At 38.4% G+C, this 22,568-nt stretch overlaps 1 non-coding gene across 1 annotated transcript; it reads right to left on the reverse strand.

Moving 5' to 3' along the window:
• Positions 1-15,038: 15,038 nt before the first annotated feature.
• LOC143721298 (U4 spliceosomal RNA) lies at positions 15,039-15,179 on the reverse strand. Its single transcript, XR_013196704.1, has one exon. It is a non-coding gene; the product is annotated as a U4 spliceosomal RNA (small nuclear RNA).
• Positions 15,180-22,568: the final 7,389 nt, after the last annotated feature.

The raw sequence follows: 22,568 nt of genomic DNA on the forward strand, positions 1-22,568 counted from the left end.
GTCCCTCTCTTGAATGGCATGATGGCCATGCCATTCAAGACTTGAAGTTAACGCCCACTGCAGTGATTGGGTAACAGTTTTGCATATTTAAAAAAGTACCACAGTTTTTACTGACACAGGATCTGGGGTCTCATTTATAAAACTGTGCGTAGGATCCTTACTATGTTGTTGAAAACTGTATAGTTGTGATTTGCTGTCCTTTTATTCTTTCCGACATTCCTCTCGATTGGATTAGAAAAGGTTTAAAGCACCCCGTACAATCCGAATGAAATTTTAATCGGATTTGGCCCATTCATTCCTAGTGACATGGTTACATGTGACTTTTTTATTCCGACTGTGCTACTAGTTTGACTGTGCTATGTAAACGCAGCTATACTGTGTGACACTTGTGAGTTGCAACATTACTGTTGGATTCAATATAGTCGGCACGCATCATCTTTGATTTCCAGTCTCTCTGAAAAGCCTGCGTCGAGCTGTCTTGTTTACAAACAAATCCACAGTAAAATGAAGCGAACACTGTCTTACTGACGCAATCTGACTGGAACTTCGTTAAAAGTAAAGTTCAGCATGCTTTCTTAATATTAGAATCACAAGGATGGCATTGCAAATACTTTTTTCATACCTTGGCACTTCAAAAAGTCTTGTAATCTCTATTGATTTGTCTCTGGAGTAATCCTGTGTTTGCATCTGTCTCGTGTTTACTGCGTTTACTGACATGCGAATTGTTGGGTGGGGCTAAAGAGGCAAAGTAGACATTAATATTCTGCATAGGCTGTCTTTCATCACAATATGACGTAATCATGTGAAAAAATACAAAATGAATTGTTTTCTGAGCTTGGTTTCAACAAGGTAAGCCTGTCCATATCAGCCCAATGGAGGTTTTCCGATAGAACGGGTGAAGGTCTCTGCGTGTTACTGTCTTTCTGTGTGGCAAAGTAATTTGATTAAATGAAATACATTTATTTTCTCATTTGTTTTAACTCGTTATTTCATCTGACTCCATAAATAAAAAAGGTTTTAATTTTAAATAAGTGCATCATTAAATCTGAGCGAATATTTGACTATTGTTTTTAACTCTTTATTGAAAATAATGGCAGAGTCGATTAGAATGTCAAATGTAACAATTTATTATGTCAGGTAAATGTATCATGCCAATTTCATAATTATTTCAAAGATAATACAAAATATCAAATGCTCTGGAATAAGGAGAAAAGATGCGAACCTGACATTTTAAAATACATGAAGCTGAGAGTCTTGGTCACTCTAAGAATCACGGGCTAATTTGAGTTACAAAACCCCCTGAACCTCCGGATGCATTTTATTATATAAACAGACCAAGGCAGAAACCTGTTTTCAAATGTAAACATGAGTTCACAGTGGGCATTTACATTAATCACCATCCCAGACTTACTGGGGTCAGAAGTTGATTTACATGGAAACATTTGCTAACAATGTGAATTTGAATTGAGTTTACTGAGAGCATGAGACCATTTGCCTGGAAAACACACCCTCCTATGTGTGCAAGTTAGCCTATCTCTAAACTCTTAAAAACCTTATTACATTTTTGTTTTACTTATTTGGGAATGAGACACTTGTACCAGTCGCACTGAGACATTTCAAATGATACTAAATATGTATAATACTCAATGATAATTATTCACATGAAACCATATATATTTTGGATGAATTTAGGTGATCTCGCCACGAGGGAGAGAGAGTTGGGGTCGAGGGAAAGAGATGTAGATTAGAGTGATTCTGGAGTGAGACTTGCGTCTCGAATGGTGCACAAGAGTGAGTTCAAATGGTAATTTCCTTTTTTTTTCTCAGAGCCCTCTCTTAAAGTTCTTCCATTTTTTCCAGTCTTACAGCCTCATGTAAATTTGTTTCCTAGTCTAGCTGTGTCATGCTGTCGTGAGTTTCATGTTAAGTAAGTCAAGTTCATGAGTATTTTTGGAAAGATACTGCACTTGGGTTACGAACTCAGACTCATCTTCATTGGATCCATTATGATTGTTGTTGTGTCCAAAAACAAACGGTCGCATTCACATAGATATCAGATATCTTTCTTTCACAGTTGGATCTCTGTTGTTCACCTGCTGTCATCAGACACAATGCCACCGCACTCATGACGACATAATGATCGATTACATTGCTAAGTTACAATGCTTTTTTAATATATTCATCAGTTTCTGGTTCTGTATTCTCATGTTTGAAAGGGTATCAAAGTACATCTTAAGGTCAGAAATAAAAGCATTAAAAGATTCGGTAATCTTGTTTTTCAGAAAGACTTTTTTGTACACAAAGTGAAATATCATACGGTTAAAAATTTAAAGCTTCGTCATGTCTATTTTAATGTCAATCCAAGATTAGAAATGGCAACAGAAGAATATCTTTAGCATTAATCCACAGTAGTATGGATAATATCACTGCATTTCATAATGTTGGTGTTGGTGTTGACCAAGTTGTTTTGCATTGGGATTTCTCCCCTTCTCTCCCAGGAAAAGAGTGGCTGGGTTGGGGGCATAGCCTGCTAGTTCTGGCAAAACTATCAGCAAAATCCTGTTTATCCTGTTGACTGATTAGAAGCAAATCTTCATATTATAGTGATTTCTGAAGGATCATGTGACACTGAAGACTGGAGTAATGATGCTGAAAATCCAGCTTTGATCACAGGAATAAATTGCATTTCAAAATATATTCAAATAGAAAACAGTACTTTTAATTCTTTTACAAACAACACTGGACTATTGGTTGTACATTGGTTAAGTCCACTGAAGGAGGTAGAGTGTTTTCTGGATTAAAGACACATCTCTTTAGCCAAGCATTCACATAATGCACATCATGACCTTGTACTATATCAGATCAAATGCACAAGATTATCATTGCTTAATTTTATGAACAGCAGCTATGCTAATTATTTTCCATGAAATTATTTTATGAAGACTTCAGATGCTCCAACACCTGTGAAGAGATGACTCCCAACTTCTGCGAGGACTAACATTTTCAATATATCGTTATATGTTGACAACTTATAATTAATTACTTCAAATACCTATTTGTTTCTGCCTTAAATTAATACATTATTAGCTAACTGTGTGATTTGTATATACATTTCCGTAATACATTACTTGGACAGAGTCACCTCTGATAGCACATCACTCTAAATTGTAATGTCGACACATGTATTTTTTGTAAAGCGCTATGATAGCACACACACATCTGCAAGATGTCTGTTAAAGATCCCTTCATCTGGAAAGCATCTGCTGTTTACTAACATCTGATAGATGTCAGTTTTACATACATTCTTAATCATAAACATCTTAAATGCTTTCAAATATGGCTCTGCTCTCGCTCAGATTTTACACATGCATGCGTGCTCAAACTTTATCCAGTGTGCTCTCGCGAATATCTCCTTGCTCTTCTAGGATTGTCTACAGGTTTGTCCAGAAACCTGCCATTTTCACGACAAGGATCATTTACTACTAATAATAATTTGTTACATTTATATAGCGCTTTTCTGGGTACTCAAAGCGCATTACGTGGAAGAGGGAATCTCCTCAACCATCACCAATGTGCACCCTATTGCGCCAGAACGCCCACCACACACCAGCTTACTGGTGGATGAAGCCAGTCAGTATATAGGGATGATTAGGAGGCCATGATGGACAGAGGCCAAGGGGCAAATTGGGTCAGGAAGCCAGGGTTACACCCCTACTCTTTTTCGAAGGAAATCCTGGGATTTTTAACCCTTCGGAGTCTTGGGCTATTTTTGCCGTTTTTGAGTACTTTTATTTTTTTTTAATTTTGCAACATAAACAAATGTTTAGCATACCAATGTTTGGTATAATTTTTTTTCAGCACAACATCACCTATATGATCAGACAATTAGTTTTTCACTTTGATGTACTCTATCAACATACTGGACCCAAAATCACACAAAAAACACAAAATCCGAATAGAAAAATTATAGCTTTTCTACTACAAAAAACACAAACATGCTCAATGAAGCATTTTAAAAGGTTTAAAATGTAAACACAAGTTGTAAATGTCAACATATACAGGTACAATTCAGATATAATCAACCTATATACAAAAAAAATATGATTTACAAAAAAAAGCGGGTGTAGCCATAGGCTTTTTTTCTTTCTTTTTAGCTCAGCCACTTTTTAAAAAATGTTGTGCACACAATTATTCAGAGAGCTATATTTAAGGCCTTGCGTTCCCAGAGTATGAGGGTTCGCAAATAGTGCAAATACAACATCAAAAATGTAAAATTGAGATAAAATTAAACTATATGCAGCAAAAAGCAGAATATTTTCCTTCTATCCCATATTCAAATATCCCTCCTTGGATGTTTATAATCCCACTGACTGATTTACCAATACATGAGGAAATAAAAGATAATTCAAAGCAAATACCTGTCTGGTTTGTTGTCCAAAGCTACTTAGAAAATATTTTTACTAATAAAATAATGATATTCACATATGCTTCAAAAAACCCTAAAAATTTACATAAAGGTGCTGAAGTGTATGGAGGACCAGCTCTACCATATTTAAAAATAAATACAGAAATAAAAAAATGCTCAATAAATAAATAAGCATACAATTAATTGCCCCAAAAAATACAATAAACATGTAAAAATGTAGGTAGAAATTAAATTATATAGTGAGACATAAATGTATATATCTCTTAATAAGCGTCTTTATTTATTCACCTTTGTAATAATTACCTTATATATTTATGTGTATGTTAGAATATTTTTTGTCTGTTTTATTCTTCCTTTGTATTTTTTTACCCTATTTATTTCTTCAATGCTATTTATTTCTGCCTGTCGTTTTTACATTTCTGTATGCATTTCTGCCTCATTATGCAAATGAGGAGGGGCTGTCTTAGGGGGTCAACTTCTGTCCATTGGTTGGTTAGCATTTTTCTGCATCGGTCGAATCTACGTACCACCGGCCACAGTCACAACAAAGATGGCTACCTACGATGAAGTTGTCAGTGAGCTGAGGCATTTAGCAACTGTTTTTGAAAACAATGCTAACGTTATAAGTATTGACTTTATTATTTTTCGTTTGGACGCTCTGACAGAACGTGTGTTTCAGTTAGCGGCACACATGGACACAGATGTCGACAATGTAGTTTTTCAGAATCTGGAGGAAGCGGTCTAGCAGTCTATTAGCAGCTTCCCTTAAGAGGTCGGACACTGAACGTCTGCCTGCTGAGTTTGAAAACAATGCTGCTTCTTCTTCTTCTTCTTCTTCTTCTTCTTCTTCTTTGGATTTTTACGGCAGCTGGCATCCAATGAGTTGCATTACTGCCACTAAACAATGCTTTATGGCGGGGAAAAGCCATGTAGATTCGTCCGATGCAGTAAAATGCTAACCAACCAATGGACAGAAGTTGACCCCTTAAGACACACACCCTCCTCATTTGCATAATGAGGCAGAAATGCATACAGAAATGTAAAAACGACAGGCAGAAATAAATAGCATTGAAGAAATAAATAGGGTAAAAAAAACACTGGAAGAATAAAACAGACATAAATATAAAATAATATTATAACATGCACATAAATAAATACTTTAAAAAAAAAGTAATTAATAAATAAAGTTGAAGATTATAATGAACAATAAATAAATAAGGTAATTATTACAAAGATGAATAAATAAAGAATCTAATTAAAAGAGAAATATACATTTATGTCTCACTGTATAATTTAATTTCTACCTACATTTATTTGTTTATTGTATTTTTTGGGGCAATTAATTGTATGCTTATTTATTTATTGAGCATTTATTTATTTCTGTATTTATTTTTAAATATGGTAGAGCTGGTCCTCCATAGAAGTGTGCATCCCACAATGTTGAAAATATATCAAGAAAAGAACAACAGATAATCTTTCAGCTTATACATAGTTTATAGCCATTATATTGGGATTGCAGTGGGGAGAAGAATATAACCAAAACATGTTTTAGTTGCATCTGATAGTTTGTCTGCACTCGCAATCTTAAAATCGGGGAAATCATGCAGGCCTGATATGCTAATTGGAATATATCAAACAATATACAGATTACATAATAAAAGTTTGTGTGTATGGTTTGTTTGGATTCCTGCACTAAACAAAACAATCTATTAAACAAGCTCTTAAATCACCAACAGTAGATTTGCAGATTGCATTAAGTAAAACTGAGGCAAAAGCAATCATAAAAGATCAAACTCCAAAAAATATAGCAAGAATATTGGGATATTAATGATACAGGAAGACATTTGTATAATATTCAAAGCTCTGTTGGCATGAAAAGGGAGATGAGTAAAAAGCAAAGTGAACACATTCTGGGTGAAATAGAGGTGGGTAACATAATTCAGTAACCTTTAAAACAGTTTTGTTACAGCCATTCTGAGTGAAATTGTTGTAATTATTCTATGCATTAATATAATAATTTACAAAAAAATAATATACTGTCATTTTATTAGCCTTATGTTGGTTATTCGATAAATAAATATTATTCTGACTTGCAAAACAAACTGAGAAAAAAAACTTTCAATGCGCGCTCTCGTTAAACGTGCGAGGCCACCAGGGTCGTTCTCGCGCGAATGTTTAATTAACGACCCATGTAGTAGGCTAATCTGAAAACAACCACATTGCGCTTAATCTGGGCAAGCAAATAATAATTTATGGTTTGAATAACCAGCATTTCTAAAACAAACGTTTCGCAAAGACTTCACTTTTGGCTTATAGTCAGAAGTTACGCTGTTTGTGTAGATCACGCAGCACAGTGACGCCCTCTACGGTATGATGGTCACAGAATCTGGTGTAACACCTGTTCTAGTCGAACAAGTATTTAAAGGAGCTGTGTGTAAGAAATTTATTTAAATTAATCATAAAATGGCCCTGATATGTCACTAGACATTAAGAAATCATGTTCATTTCAAATACTTATATCACTGACAACAGTAGTCCGGCCAGGATATTGTCATTTAAAAAGTGAAATTGCAGCCCTCAACTGATGTTGATGTTGTCATGTTGTGTTTTGGTCTGATGCGTCACCCTCCACCTATCTACCAATCACAAAGTCAGTAGTGTTGCGGCATCCGGGTTGCCAGCTCTGCTATCACAGCTGCAGCTACAAACGTGTCGGAATCGGATAAAAAAAAAGTCTAACGTTGCGAATCAGATAAACTGATAAACTCATAAACTCGTCATGAATCCGAAATACTTCGTTACAAAGCCCGAAATAAAACAAGGATCTGTATAGGAAATGCCTTTGAAAGATGGAGACGGCTGAAAACGGAGAAGAATTTCCGGACAGGTAAGATTCATCTATGTTTGGCTAACTTGTACTTGATGTAAATGGACATTTCAAATATTCATGACAGTCGAACAAAGTTATGCATGTTGGTGCAAAGTAACGTTACGTTAGCTCATATGGAGGAGGTGGGTCATCGAATTGGAAGCACTATAGGCGCAATTCCACGGTAAAATAACTTTTTCTAACGTCCAGAACACCAATGAAAAGCACATTGTTGCCTATGATGTGAATAATATGATGTGTCCCACTTGGAACGTTTTGTAGCCTACTTGTTTATCATGCAAGTTCTACAGCCAAAAATAATAGAATGACATGTAATCTTTCACATCACATATTTTAGCGTTATGGACGTGTACTGCAGACTCAGAGTAAGTTAAAAAATACAGCTGGTCGCTTTCACTTATAGTGTCAGCTAAATGAATAGCTGTATCTTTGATATCCATTACACACGGTGACCGAGGCTTGTGCTTGTTACGTTAATGACAGATACCTACCGTTAGTATACTAACAGCTACTGTTCTAACAATGTACTGTCACATACGAGCGTACATCTTTACTATTATATTTGGTTAATCGCCATTAGTAAATTTTTGCGATATATAATGTAGTCTCCTGATGTCTGATTTGGTAGCTGAACCAAACCAGACAGTGATGGAAGTGCATAAGACAGACTCAATGACGGCTGAGTAGAACTGAATCAGCAGATCCTGTGGCAAGTTGAACTTCCTCAGCTGGCGAAGGAAGTACAGTCTCTGCTGGGCCTTTTTCACAGTGGAGTCAATGTGATTTTCCCACTTCAGGTCGTGAGAGATGATGGTGCCCAGGAACCTGAATGACTCCACTGCTTCCACAGTGCTGTTCATGATGGTGAGTGGATTATATTGTATTATTATGTGCGTTTGAATATATGCGCGCAGGTTTGTAATTCCTTACAAACCATGCCTAAACAAACTACTTGTCTTGTCGATAAATTTTGATGCAGAATGTTATTTTATCTTATCACTTTGGGTAGGTACGCGAACCGAAAAATTCCACAACGCTTTATCTGTAGAGTGGTATAGGGGTCCTCCATAGGGAGAGGCTAGTTGGCACTTCAGCACTGCATTGTCATCGGGTCCAGGCGAAAGTCCTTCGTCAGATCTGGAAACGGCCTGGATCCGGCAGGCTGCGTGAAAACCTCGGGGTAAACAAAGACACTAAAATTAGCGTAGATGCCATTCTTCTTATGATGTAACGAGTACATCAGGATTTAAGGGAAGTGTTCCCAGTTCCGGCTGACCTAATCTAAGCAGCCTAATATTGAATTATAGAAGTCTATAGAATGTAATGTGAATGCTAGGTCAAAGAGATGTGTTTTTAGTCTAGCTTTGAACTGACAGACTGTGTCTGCTTCCCGGACAATGTTAGGAAGATTGTTCCAAAGTTTTGGTGCTAAATAGGAAAAGGATCTACCGTCAGCAGTCGATTTAGATATTCTAGGTATTATCAACTGGCCAGAACTTTGAGATCGCAATAGACGTGAAGGACTATAATGCGTTCAGAGCTCGCTCAAGTACTGGGGAGCTAAACCATTTAGTGCTTTGTAAGTAATCAGCAATATTTAAAAAATTATACGATGTTTAATAGGGAGCCAATGCAGTGTTGATAGAACCGGGCTAATATGGTCTTACTTCTTGGTTCTGGTAAGAACTCTAGCGGCTGCGTTTTGAACTAGCTGTAGTTTGTTTATTAAGCGTGCATGCAGGGCAACCACCCAGTAGAGCATTACAATAATCTAGCCTTGATGTCATGAACGCATGAACTAGTTGTTTCGCAATTGTCAATGAGAGCATATGACGTAATTTAGATATATTTTTAAGATGGAATAATGCGGTTTTACAGACACTAGACACGTGACTTTCAAATGAAAGATTTGTATCAAAGAGCACACCCAGGTTCCTAACTGACGACGAAGACTTAACAGAGCAGCCTTCAAGTGTTAGACGGTATTCTAGGTTATTACGTGTGGAAGTTTTTTGTCCAATAATTAGAATCTCTGTTTTTTCAGAATTTAGTAGTAGGAAATTACTACTTAGGGAGAAGAGCAGTGGGGAGAGAACGCACCCTTGGGGGGCGCCAGTGCTGATTGTGAGTGTCTTAGATGTGTGTTTCCCCAGTCTCACTCGCTGCTGCCGGTCCGTCAGGAAGCTGGTGATCCACTGACAGATCGAGGATGGCATGGAGAGCTGGGTCAGTTTGGCTGTGAGAAGATCAGGCATGATGGTATTGAAGGCCGAACTGAAGTCCACAAAGAGGATCCTTGCATAAGTCCCTGGTCTGTCGAGATGTTGCAGGATATAATGCAGTCCCATGTTGACTGCATCATCCACAGACCTGTTTGCTCTGTAAGCAAACTGAAAGGGATCCAGCAGGGGTCCGGTGATGTCCTTCAGGTGGGCCAGCACCAGTCTTTCAAACAACTTCATGACCACAGACGTGAGAGCGACAGGTCTGTAGTCATTAAGTCCAGGGATTTTGGGTTTTTTTGGGGACAGGAATTATAGTGGAGCGTTTGAAGCAGCAGGGAACTTCACACTGCTCCAATGATCTATTGAAGATCTGCGTGAAGACCGGGCCCAGTTGGTCAGCGCAGGCTTTTAAACAAGCAGATGAGAAGCCGTCTGGGCCTGAGGCTTTCCTAGTCTTCTGTTTTTTTGAAGACTTGGCTCACGTCCTCCACACAGACCTTAAGCTCAGGTTGAATGGCAGGAGGGGGGAGTGGGAGTGCAGGAGGTGATGGTGAATGTGTGAAGTGCAGATCAGACCGGGTGTGTGGTGTGAATGAGGGCTTTTCAAACCGGCAGTAAAATGATTTTAAATCATCAGCCAGGTGTTGATTGTCCACAGATCGAGGGGATGGTGACTTGTAGTTGGTGATGTTCCTCAGGCCATTCCAGACTGATGATGGGTCGTTGGATGAAAACAGTTTTTTCAGTTTATCAGAGTAGCTTCTTTTAGCAACTCTGATCTCATTTGTCAATCTGTTTCTGGCCTGGTTATACAAGATTTTATCCCAAATTCTGTAAGCATCCTCTTTGGCATGACGAAGGTGTTTGAGTTTCCCAGTAAACCATGGTTTATCATTAGTGAATGATAAGAATGTCCTGGTAGAAATGCATGTATCCTCACAGAAACTAATCTATGATGTTACAGTATCTGTGAGCTCAACATATGTAAGTCATATATAATGCTTATATAATTATATATAATCATATATAATGCTTGCTTTGATGTGACTTCTTTCTTCTACCCACGCTTGAGGTATCCACATTAGTCCTATGCCCCACGAATCATGTGTGTAACTTCCGTTAAACTGTAGGTCAAATAATCAGAGAAAGACTATAGCTCTATGGACGCACGCAATAATTTTTTTTTTAACCTGTGAGATTAAATAAAATTACATTATATTATTCTACTCACCATTCAACCATTGAACATTAAAAGAACATTCAAAAGTGTAAAAGCACCAACAATACTTTCAACAGAACATGAATAACCCCAGAAGCGTGACTCTTTCCACAGCAACATCGGACGGTTAAATGTCACTGTGGTAGGCTAATCTGTATTATACCATGTCTTAACAAAAAAATTTAAAAAATTATATATATATATATATATATATATATATATATATATATATATATATATATATATATATATATATATATATAATTTTTTTAATTTTTTTGTTAAGGCATGGTATAATACAGATTAGCCTACCACAGTGACATTTAACCGTCCGATGTTGCTGTGGAAAGAGTCAAGCTTCTGTGATATAAAAAATATATATATTTTTTTGTTATATATATATATATATATATTAGGGGTGGAGCCGAACACGAATACGGTATTCGGAAAGGCACAAATAACGTGTTTTTTACGAATACTTATTTCGAACAAATACTTTAGAAAATATTTGTATTCGGGAACAAGAAAAACTTTATATCAAAAAGCTGCGTTTCCTCACAAGACCGCAGTGCGCGAGTGAGTGAGTGACGTTCAGGAAGAGGTGACTGACACAGGCTGCTCCACACAGCAACAGAGAGGGCTCGGCTGAGCGAAAAAACACTTAACTGCATTACTATTTTTGTTGAATAGATTTTTGTACCTCAACTGGGTTCCGGAGGCAGTTTATACCTTTCGGGACGTGGAGTTTGATCGGGAGATTATTTCATTACGCTGCATTATTGACGTCTGCAGCCGGGTGCTCTCATGTTCGCTCTGTTTACGTAGCTCTGTTAGCTCCGTAATTATTTGTTTTTATTACATGGCTTGGTTGAATTCTAATGTAGAATGCGGTCTGTTATTTCCATGGTTATTTCTTAATAACAGACCGCTGCTAAGTATAACACACCGTTGCCACGAAAAACAGAGCGTTGCCATGGATTCTAAACGTAGAGACGGAACGGACTATTTTTTTTAGCGGAAGCAATACAATAGTTTTTAAATCAATAAACTCCTTTTTAAATCAATATTTTGAGTCAAATTATTGATTTATTTGGTAGGTAGCCATGTAGTAAAAGGGATAATGTATAGCGAGGTGGTTGTTATAGCGAATACAAACCCTTCAGGCTGATTCAAGACCCCTCCGCTTCGCGTCAGGCTCATAATCAACCGCCTCGCTATACATTATCCCTTACTTATTCTGTCTGTTCAGCGTCCTCCAACAAGGACGGGTGGTGGTGGGATTCATAATGTTCACAATGGTATTTTATTAGTTGTTGGTTTAACCATGGATGAGGTAATGGCTGTTATGTTATTTTCTTTTCAATGACGTTCCTTGGTAGGCTACATGTTCATTGCTGGATTTATATAATTAAAGAATACTTACACTATAACGTAAATTAGAAGTGTAACGCAAAAAAACTAGATTTTTACGCCTATTTTGGATTTTACTCGAATACAAATACAAATACTTTTTCCCCCTCAACAAATACAAATACAGATACAAATACCGGCTGCTTTGCACACCCCTAATATATATATATATAATCTACTTCAGCATTGCGTGATACTATTTCAAACTGAGTTCAGTCATTTTGACAGATAATAAATTGTATTTACATGTGAAAACAAACCTGGAAAAAGACGTGAGGATTTGGGGAGAAAAAAAAGAGAGATTCTTCGTGCATTCCAGTGAATTATTAATGAAATATGGTAAATTAAATCTGGAGAACAGACCACATATGTGCAGTATATGTTAACCTTTTTCATAGTATTACAGCGGACTGCAAAACGAAAAAATGAAATAATCATGAGGAAAAGAATGCAGTGACTGAAGAATGCAGTGCTCTTGCCATAGATATTATTGTTATGACATGTCACGTTAAAATGCCAAGTGTAACGTGATTCTCATGTTATTCTTAAATAAAACATGAAAAAAAAACTGGTAACTCATTGAGTCTAATTGACGGATAAGCTTTATTTGGAGGGCAACCATATGATTTGAAATTATTCGTTTCAGTCATTTTGAATGGAAGTTCCCCAAATCGAAAGTGCCATCCATAATTCAAAACGCAGTAAACGCGTCAGATAAAAGGTGTATAGGCCCAGTCCCAATTCGCATACTATCCGTCCTAAATAGTGTTCGAAAATAGAATTAGTAGGCTACGTCCCAAATCGTAGTATGTTGAAATGAGTGTTCCAAAGATACCCGGATGGTCTACTATTTCCGGTTAGAATCCGAAGTGCACACTCGATGCACACTCTAACGGCTAATATTGCCCACAACCCATCGCGCGTTGGACGAGGATTCGGTTAGAACTACAAACTCGAGTGAAAAGTGTTTTAAAAAACTACAGATATGGAGGACGCGCGAGTCCGGTGCTTATGTAGAGAGGTTTAGATAAAGGTGTTTGAGTAATTAATTATCAGTATCTAACCGAACGAAAATGTATTTATTCAACGTTGTCTACATTATATTGCATCTGCAGCAGCATTGTGAACGTAAAGATACGTTTATCCATTACCTTTTAAATGCATCATTATATTCAAATTGCAATCACACGAGGAGAGTCTCCGCATGAAAGACCCACGACTGGCAGATGAACGTGCTCTCCTAAACGGTAGGAAATCAAATTAGACTGAATGGAGGATTTTAACTGACAGGGCAGTTTACGGGCACAGGATGCACGTAGTGATGTTACGTCTGACACCGACGCTCCGAAGCTTGCTTCAAACTCGAACGGTCCTTGCAATGAACCACTGTTTCGGAGCTTGTATCATTACGTCACTAGTCACGTGAAAATGACGTCTGAAGCAAACATACTGGTCCTGTAATGAACCACATGACTGCTTTGACAGCCCAATCCAGTGTTGACAGGTTTGAAACTTGGCGGCTGTATTTCTTATAAAAGTGAAGCCAAACCATGACAACACTGTGGGTTGTAGTCGGTGTTTGGATTGGCGTTATTATACAAAAAAGAAATCGCCTTTCACCAAAGACTGTGGAGAAAATAATATTTCTGAATAAAAACCATACCATTTAATGAACACTTTGATACTGCACATGATACTGCCTTCTGGATGATGTACCCAAAGCACACCCTCTGTCAAATGTTTTATTATTATTATTATTAATTAGAGAACATATGAACATTGTTACATAAAAACATGCATCGAAGACAGAAACTTCAAAAACCCTCTGCTACATTATACAAGTACAACCAGTTACACAAGCACATCCTTTTCAACATACAAATATATCAGTCCAACCAGTTAACAAGTTATAGAGTTGTGCTTCCCACAGCTAAACAAGATAAAGCTTTCACACATGATACTGCCCTGCTAAAAAAACTAAAGAACCGTTACAGAAATTCTATTGGATTTAATGGTTTTCATGGGAATTTTATTGGTTGTAATGGGAATTATAGTGGTCTCTGTGGGTCTCTACTAATATGTGTTGGGTTCAATTGGCATTAAATCCTAATGGAATATGTCCCAAACACACTACAAAAAAAGAATTATGTAGTGGTTTAAATGGTAAAAGCCAATGGTTCCTATTGATATTTTAATAGAAACCATTAGAATTTCTGTGATGGTTTCCAACTCTTTTTAAGCTGGTCTGATCTTCTGTCCTTGTCTTAAGAAATAATCAGGCTACACACACACATCATGCTTAATGTTTTATTATCAAGGTGAACGCATGAAATTCATCAGTATCTGTAAAATTCACCTACATAAATGAGTTTCACAGCACTAATACTGTTTCAGCTTTGATCGCCTCGGTAAACACGTAATAAACAGGGCGTTAACATATAAGCCTACTTGCATTTTATGGTTGTCAGCTTTGTTGCATTACATTTACTTCACCAGGAGATGGTGCTGTAATTTCTATCTGAATGAAGCTTCGAGTACTGAACCATTTTCACCACAAGTGTATCAGAAAGCAATAATCCTTCGAAACGCTATATTTAGCCATCACTAGATGCACGCAACAGATCTGTCCGTTAAAGATGACGTGATAAGTCCCGAAGTTTGCCTACTCTTTTGCTACACACTCAAAAGTATGTACTCCTTATTCTTTAAAAGGGTACATACTCATCGGTCGCATTACAAAAAGAAATTGGGACTGGACCGTACTCTCCCACACATAGTATTTAGAAGGGTCCTGAGTTATTATTAGTTTTGTAGTATGTTTGTATTCTGAGCATAGGCTCCATCATCTATTTTTCACCACTTATTCAGTCCTCGTAAAGACCGTCAAAAATTGCCAGAGCCGACTATATTTCAAGTCGTCTCGGCGGGGTATTGGGTAAAGTTTTCAATTAGCAATAATCGCGCCTCGGATAAACCTCATAGGCTACGATACTGCCACTGCGCAAAGCTAAAGATATAATGTAACAAGGTCAGTATCACATCAAACATGCAACCCTTTACAGAGACGGCAACCAAATGTCGCTCTCAACAAGCTAACCAAGCGAAAGAGTATGACTGTTCATGTAAACATGATTGTTCAAATCATTCGAGTGGTGTGTCCAAAATGTGCAAATAAGCAAAAATATCATTTAAAAATATATTTGTGCTTACTTTTGCGTTGCATCATGGGAATGCATTGACGTCGGTGAAACACAGCCAAATGATGGGACATTTTCAGAGCAATAATAATCAACCCTGAATTCGAGGATATCATTGGCCCTGCTTATCCATACAAGTAATACCAGAACACAAACGAAAATACGACAGAAGAGAATTATAAATCCTAATTTAAGAGCAAAACAAAACAGCGTGATGACATCACGGCCACGTAAGCGTCACGCTGATGCAGTACATTTAACCACCGCTAGATGTCAGAAACAGCTCAATTATGAGATGTGACAAACATCAATACTAAAACAGCAAATACAAAAAATCCACAATAAGGGCATAATCAAGAAGTTACAACAATATATACATAATTATTGTACAGCTTACTACCGTTATATTAATGTGTATAAAATGGATTGTCAGGTTGTTCATTGTGGTTTGATGTTTTTCATTGTGCTGATGCTGACAGGGTCAGTGAGTCTGTGGTGATGATGTGATGATGTCAGCACTTTGACAGACAGGATGAAGTCTTCATGATCAGCAGAACGGTCAGTCATGAGGAGGATTTTATTTCTGCAGCTCACGTTGACCTACATAACCTAAAAGATTTGTGTTTGGATTCTTTAAACATTTATCATTCACATAAAGAACTTTCTCAAACCTATTTTCCAATTTTATGAAAAGTATTGTATAGTTTTTAGGGCTGATAAATGTAGGACACATCTGTCTTTGATAAATTGTTGTACAGTTTCTCTATCCACAATGTTTGTCATTGCACAATTACTGTACTAGAAATCTCTCTCTCTCTCTCTCTCTCTCTCTCTCTCTCTCTCTCTCTCTCTCTCTCTCTCTCTCTCTATATATATATATATATATATATATATATATATATATATATATATGGGTCCAGGATGGAGCTTCGCATATGAAAGCAACCAGAGGGCCTTTTCATTCCTCCTTTGATTTGGATCTGGATCTCAGAGCTGGAAATAGAGATTAACAGATGGCAGAGTGATGGCATTGGATCAGGCTGAGCGACCAGGCCGGGCCGCACCCACGCCGTACCCACGCCGTACACGCTGCACCGTGAAATCACTGGGGTTTTACACCAAACCCACACTAGAGCTCTAGCTTTCTCTGTGAGAAAGAGATGCTGGTCTGAAGGATAAAAACGTCATGTAGGAACATCTTCACCATTTCACAGCTCCACTGCAAATCCTGAAGTACTTTAAGCTATGAAGTTACTAACTATTATCAAGATACATATATATCTAAAAAAATAAAATAAAAATATGAATGTATAAATATAATAGAGCAATTGTTTAGCAGTAGTTACTTTAAGCAATACAGTTATTTATAGTAGGCTATTATTAAGTAGGCTAACTAATAAATATTACAAAAAGTAAAATAATATTTTTAGAGCATTGCATTGAATTGTAGAGCAAAATTTATTATTATCAACAAGTTACTTATTGATATTATAAAATAAATATAACATTATTCTACTGTAATTTGTACTTTAACTTAATTGATATTTTAACTTCTCCTCTGGCCAACAAACGAACAGTGTATGATTATGATTCATGCAGCATCATAGGTAAGAAGTCAGATTGGATCAGAACATTCAGAATATTTATCCAGTTCAATCTGGAATCATCACGCCAGTATGGAGACGAGTTTGTTGAGGACCAGTGCCGATGGCTGTCGTGTCAATGAGGCCTTCACAGGGGGGAGTCTAGTTGACACAATCTCTGCTGACACCTCAGGGATGTGTTGTGGCCGTGTTTAGGCGCAGGTCCATCATCTGATCTGGATACGGCCCGGATACGGCTGACTTCATCATGAGTTGTGGTTGTGTATAGGCTCAGGTCCACCGTCTGATCTGAATACGGTCCGGATATGGCTGACTTCATCATGAGTTGTGGTCGTGTATAGGCTCAGGTCCGCCATCTGATCTGGATACGGCCCGGTTGCGGCTGACTTCATCATTAGTTGTGGTCGTGTATAGGCTCAGGTCCACCATCTGATCTGGATACGGCCCGGATACGGCTGACTTCATCATGAGTTGTGGTCGTGTATAGGCTCAGGTACACCATCTGATCTGGATACGGCCCGGATACGTCTGACTTCGTCATGAGTTGTGGTCGTGTATAGGCTCAGGTCCACCATCTGATCTGGATACGGCCCGGATACGGCTGACTTCATCATTAGTTGTGGTCGTGTATAGACTCAGGTCCACCATCTGATCTGGATTACTCCCGGATACGGCTGACTTCATCATGAGTTGTGGTCGTGTATAGGCTCAGGTCCACCATCTGATCTGGATACGGCCTGGATACGGCTGACTTCATCATGAGTTGTGGTCGTGAATAGGCTCAAGTCCACCATCTGATCTGGATACGGCCCGGATATGGCTGACTCAGTAACCTCGGGATAAACAGAGAGACTAATATTAGCATAGATGGCATTCTTCTTATGATAGGAAGTGTTTCCGGTTCCGGCTGACCAAATTTATGCAGCATAACAATCATTTAACTGATTTGAATAGTAGAAATTGATAATGTTCTATGTCTATGCAGGTTAAAGAGATGTGTTTTTAGTCTAGATTTAAACTGACAGAGTGTGTCTGCTTCTCGGACAAGGCTAGGAAGACTATTTTTAAGTCCTAAATAGGAAAAGGATCTTCCACCTGCAGTTGAAAATTTATACAATGTTTAATAGGGGGCCAATGCAGTGTTGACAGAACCGGGCTAATATGGTCATACTTCCTGATTCTATAAGAACCCTAGCTGCTGCTTTTAGAGAGCAATATTGCATTATAAATGTTAATTACTAACCAATTTTACTAACTAATGTTAAATAAATATAAAATCAAAGTATTAGAGAAATAAAGTAACTTATAATTATTAAGACTTATTATTATGATTATAACTATTATTAGTATTATCAATACGTTACAATTATTTATTTTATAAAATAAATATAAAATATAATTGGATAATTAATTGTTATTATTATTAAGTTTTTAATAATATTCATTTTATTAATATTATATAACAAAATATTTTATATAACAATTATATTGCATAATTATATTACATTATGCATAATTATATTATATAATGGGTAGTAGGAGGAGAGCGCTTGGCTTCTGGGATGCGACTACCACCAATCAGAGCACACATGGATGACATGACAACCATGAATACAACGGTGGCCTGCAGTAATCGGTTATTGGGGAAGTTAACAGATAATATTGAATGGGCACGAATGCAATTTAAGCCCTCTAAATCAAGGAGCATCTCAATAATTAAAAGCAAGGTAGTAGATAAAACAGTCTTCATTAATGGTGAGGCAATACCAACAGTTTCTCAGAAGCCAGTGAAGAGTCTAGGGAGATGGTACGATGGGGATCTAAAGGACACAGTTCGAGTGGGAGAAGTTAGACGACAAGCAGTGGAAGGGTTGAAGAGCATAAACAGCTGTGCTCTACCAGGCAAACTGAAACTCTGGTGCTTTCAGTTTGGTCTACTGCCAAGGTTGCTGTGGCCACTGACTGTGTACGAGGTTTCTCTGACAACAGTGGATAAGCTGGAAGCGTTAATAAGTTCATACATCAGGAAATGGTTGGGAGTTCCACGCTGCCTCAGCAGAGTTGGACTTTATAGTAAAGAAGTATTGCAGCTGCCAGTCTCTGCTTTAACCGAGGAGTTTAAGTGTGCCAAGGTCAGACTGGAAATGACTTTAGCAGAGTCACGCGACAAATGTGTAAGGGAGGCAGCCCCTGTGGTAAAAACTGGTAGAAAGTGGTCAGCAAAGAAATCTGTAGTAGAGGCAAAGGCTGACCTTCAAATTGGGGATATCGTGGGACAGGTACAGCATGGAAGAGGGGGTTTTGGGCTGAGTTTAGCTCCTCCTAAATGGCACAAGGCAGCCCCAGCTCAAAGGAGGAAGCTGGTAGTCAACGAGGTGCGAAAGCAGGAGGAGAGGATGAGATGTATAAAGGCCATTTCCCAGGCCAAGCAGGGAGAGTGGATGAGATGGGAGAGTGTGGAACAACGCAAAATGGGCTGGCAAGACCTTTGGTCAATGGAAGAGAGTAGGATCAGTTTCCTTATTAGGTCAACATATGATGTTCTCCCATCACCGTAGAACCTAAACCTCTGGGTGGGAGAGGATCCCTCTTGTCCTTTGTGTTCATCACCTGCCACATTAAGGCACATTTTGACAGGATGTAAGGTGGCTCTTAGCCAGGGTCGGTTTACTTGGCGCCATGACCAAGTATTGCGATGTTTGGCATTAGCATTGGAAGGCAAGCGTAGTATGACCAATAACTTGCCGCCTGTTCTAGCAAAACATTACACGCAGAAGACAATATTCCTCCGGCCAGACGAGCAACCACCAAGAAAAGATGCTAACACCAATTCTCGCCCAGGACAACTGGAAGCTGCTAGGGACTGGAAGATGCTGTCTGATCTTGATCAATGGCTTATTTTTCCACCTGAGATTGCCACCACTAACCTACGACCAGATATTGTTTTGTGGTCTGGATCAGCACGCATTGTTCAACTGATAGAGTTAACAGTGCCATGGGAGGATGCAGTAGATGAGGCATATGAGAGGAAGAAACTGCGGTATGCTCATCTGGCCACTGAGGCAGAACAGCAAGGATGGAGAGTCCAGGTTTATTCAGTGGAAGTGGGTTGTCGAGGTTTTGTGGCACACTCTACAACCTGGTTCCTCAGAGACGTCGGATTTAGTGGCCAAGAGTTGCGTCGCACAGTAAAGAACTTATCTGAAGCAGCAGAAAGGAGCAGCAACTGGCTGTGGTTGAGACGGAAAGATTCTAGCTGGCTGTGTACAGGCCGCCATGGTACGGTTTCGTAGATTTCTTGAAAACTTGAAGAGTCTGTTGGTTTATTTGTATAGGTTGTATAGTATTTACAGTCATTACGTTCCTGTGTATATTGCGTGAATGACGGGTGGTTGGGCAGATATTGTGTTTTGCGGTAGGTGGTAGGCCATACGGAACCATTGCCACTGAAACTCCATATTAACGCACCAGTGGGGCTCGACAGCCTTAGTCAAACGGGTTGGCGCGTATGGTTGGGTTGCGGAGAGATTGTGAGATTGTGGTTAGGTCTCAGCAGCAAGAGGGAAGTAGAGGTAAGTAAGCTGGGCTGAGTTGAGTGGGGGACGGAGGGGGGTGACTCTGGGACGCCAGAGTCACTGTCGAGCCCTCTTGAGGTGTCGTGGGCTAGTCGACGAAACACTGAGGACGGAAGGTGCCCACTTGAAGATCCTAGAGATGTTCCCTACTCAGCTCAATCCAGACGGTTGTCATGAGGGGACCGCACTGTGGTTGCAGCAGTTGTGTGTGCTGACGCGCAATACACTTCAGCTATTAACACCAGACAGAAGGAGATTCACGTCACCAGATGGAAAGTAGCGTAAATGGATGGAGAAGTATAGGTTACTGTAAAGCTACGTCTTAGTTGGTGATTATCTTGGCGAAAGCCGAGTACAAATCAGCATGAAGTTTTAACACCTACTCTCGTGTAATGGAAATCAAATTATTGATATGATAAAATAAATATATAATATAAGAAATATTAGATAAGTAAAATAAGTATTTTTATTATTAATAAGCTACTTATGGATGTTATAAAATAAATATAAAATATTATCATTATTATTATAAAATATTATTATTATTATTAGTTTATTTTAAGCAACTGAAATATTGAACTGAAACTGAAAGAACTGAAAGAAACTGTAAAAAAATCACAGAGGAGATCAAAGCAAACCCCCAGTAGCCTATTAGACTGATTTAAAAATGACTATGAATGATGAATATGAAGATGCTTTTGTGCTCTTTGATCAAAGTGATGATGACAACAACCTAGTTATCTGTGAGTCCGTGTGTCATTATCAAGAAATAACACTGACATTTCCGTTTCGGCTTCCCAAATGCAGGTTATTTATGTACGAGTCGGTGTCTTGCATTAGATCTGGGTGAATAAGGAACCAGAATTGAATCAGGTTGAGTGGAGGAGTGACTATCATCTCATCATCTCTCACTCCGCTGAGTCATAAAGCTACACAGCTCTCAAACACAACGCAGGACGAACAAAACCAACAGATGCAAGTGTGGACGCATGAATGGAGCTGATCTGAAAGCACACAGGTGGGCATACCTGCGCAACACAATTAGCACATGCAGCTGGTCAAAAGCACACACACACACACACACACACACACACACACACACACACACACACACACACACACACACACACACACACACACACACACACACACACACACACACACGTGTATCTTCTGTGTGGAACTAGGGGATACAGCAAAAACCACTGTGCAGCTATAGACCTTAGTCAGGTAAATAGGCGCCATATTGAATTTGCCGCGGATGAAAACGAGTCTGCGAGGGATACATGTATAGTCTTTACAATGGGACACACTGTATAAACGTAGTGTAGCCTATTTTTTGCATTGTATATAGTGATTTTCAGGATGGTACTATGACAATAAAATGTTTTTGGATATGTACCAGTCCCTGTTGAAAACCCCTCTTAAACCAGCTTAAGCCAGTTATGGCCGCTTGTCAGGTTGGGAGAACACGAGAACAAACCTCATTGGTTCTTGCTGAAGCTCAAACGTGCTGCGTAACAGGAGAATGAACCTCATTGGTTCTCGCACGTGAAGCGAACAAGTTGAGCTTCTGTTTAGCACAACTGATGTGTGAGTTGATGAATGTTTATATGTGAACAAAAACCTAAATTAAATCTGTTTATCATATACAGTGATCGAGTCTCTTCAGAAGATTTAACTAAGGACTAAACCACTCAATATGGATTAATTTTACGATCTCTTTAGTTGCAAAGCTGTTTAAGGTACAGGAATCTCTCAGATTTCTTCAAATAGCCTATATCTTCATTTATGTTTTTAAGCTGAACGCAAGTCTTATGGGTTTGGAATGACATGACGGTGAGTAATTAATAACAGAATTTTTATTTTGGAGTGAACTAACCCTTTAAATGGCCAGCAAACCAGTTTAGGCTGGATTAAGTGTTTCCTTTAGCAGGGATATCATATTTTTTTACATTTACCTTCTATAATACCCTAATACAGTGGTATTCATTAAAGTCTCTTTAAGTAAGGTTCTTTAAC

Source organism: Siphateles boraxobius, unplaced genomic scaffold (assembly GCF_051911475.1).
Source record: "Siphateles boraxobius isolate OS27281-9 unplaced genomic scaffold, OSU_SipBor_1 65, whole genome shotgun sequence".
Lineage (NCBI taxonomy): Eukaryota > Metazoa > Chordata > Actinopteri > Cypriniformes > Leuciscidae > Siphateles > Siphateles boraxobius.